The 1,744-nt window shown below is 45.6% G+C and overlaps 1 protein-coding gene across 1 annotated transcript in view; it reads left to right on the plus strand.

Annotated features, from left to right (window-relative positions):
- MANBA (mannosidase beta) overlaps positions 1-1,744 on the plus strand; it is a 159,075-nt gene that overhangs the window by 80,167 nt on the left and 77,164 nt on the right. The window lies entirely within an intron of this gene.

Below are 1,744 nucleotides of genomic sequence, written 5' to 3' on the forward strand. Positions count from 1 at the left end.
TCTTCATGAACTCCTTCATATCATCTTCCCTTTACCTTCCACCCTCCCCCACTGTGGTCCCCCCCCTCCCCAGGAACCCCTCTTCTCCTTGCCATCGCTATAGGTTCATCAGTCGTGGGTTTCATATACCCAAACACAGAAAACCACATACAAAACTCAAGAGAGTTACCCCAAATGACAAAGTACGTCTGAGCTAAACCTCAATATGCAAACCCAAACCAAATCACAGAACATGTTGAAAACCAGATTGGGCCCAACGTGTACAGGAGGAGCAAGCGATCAGGGTTCAACCTTCCCGTCAGGTGTATCACTGTGATCTCCCCCAGTCGTCTCTCAATGCGCTCTGTCTGATAACGAGTCTGTCCCCGCCCTCATTCTGAGTAGAGGGACATCACCGCTTCCCTTCTTCCTGTTCCATTTCCATCCATTTAGTCTCCCTTGCCGTCTCTATTTTCTCTTTTTTGCTTTAGTGTAAATGTTGGCGATTTGGTCTCACGTAGATGATTTTAAGAATAGCCCAGTGACACAGAACTCACTGGTGGTATTGCTTATTTTATGATCCAATCTGTTATTTAGTGGGAAAGTGTTTTTGGGGGCGAACATGTCTTTCAGGGCGATAGTGGAGGGTGGGGTGTTCCTCTCATTTCTCCTTGCTGAGGGAGTCTTTGAAAAAACCGTTTGCCTTTCCTTCCCACCCACATTCCCCCACTCCGCACTCATCTGGAACCGTTTAGTGAGTCCTGGTTAGAGCGACCAGCGGTGGCAGCCAGGCTCTCTGGTTTGTCCAGTCTCAGGATGGAGCGTGGGATGCAGAGCAGCCCGGAGTGCTTAGGAGGTGGGGCGCTACCCTCACAGTCACCCACTGGCTGCTCCTCAACGAACACGAGGTTCTCCTCCGGGAAAGAGTTACAGCGTCCAAACCCACAGGGCCAGTTCGCCTTTGTTCCGTGGGGTCGCTGTGGTCAGTTGGAATCGACTTGATGGCAGTGAGTTGAGTGAATTGGTCCTGTAAAGTGATTTCTCTTTTGAGTATTTGCTTTCCTTCGTTTGTTTTGGCGCCAGAGGACTAGAGAACAATAGTTACATCATAGCTGGCCACGTAGAAAATCCCCAGTGCTACTCACCAAATGAGGATACAGAACATATACTCTACTAACAATGCTCTGCAATTTGACCAAGTTGCCCCATGAGCTGATGGTCCTAGGCCTTCGAATGCAGTAAAGCAATCTCTGGGGTATTTGGGTATGTCCAGGAAGTCTCTGTAACCGTGCCTTCAGTGTAATTTATTGTGTACAGCAATACAGCTACAGCGCACAGACATATCCACTCATCCATTCACACACACGTGCACATGCACATGCATAGCACTCGCATATGTCTTCCTGTACACAGTTGAGGGGGCATGAAAAAGCTCACAGAACAAGGAAGTTACAAGAGAATGAATTTTCCTCCTTTTTATGGCATATAATCCACATATCATACAATTCAGTCATTCAATCATGTCAAGAAGAATTGTACAATCATTACTACAATCAATTTCAGAACATTTTCTTTCTCCTTTTAATAAAAAATTAAAGCCTTCTAATATATATGTACATATCTACCTATGTGACTACAGTGAACCCTCGTTTATCGCGGTTAATCCTGTTCTAGACCCTACCGTGATAAATGAAATTCCGCGAAGTAGGATTCCTTATTTGTAAATCAAATATTTTCGTAGTTAGAGCATAGAGGACATGAAAAA

Source organism: Echinops telfairi, unplaced genomic scaffold (genome assembly GCF_000313985.2).
Source record: "Echinops telfairi isolate 266 unplaced genomic scaffold, ASM31398v2 ScPeMD7_7468;HRSCAF=8506_0, whole genome shotgun sequence".
Lineage (NCBI taxonomy): Eukaryota > Metazoa > Chordata > Mammalia > Afrosoricida > Tenrecidae > Echinops > Echinops telfairi.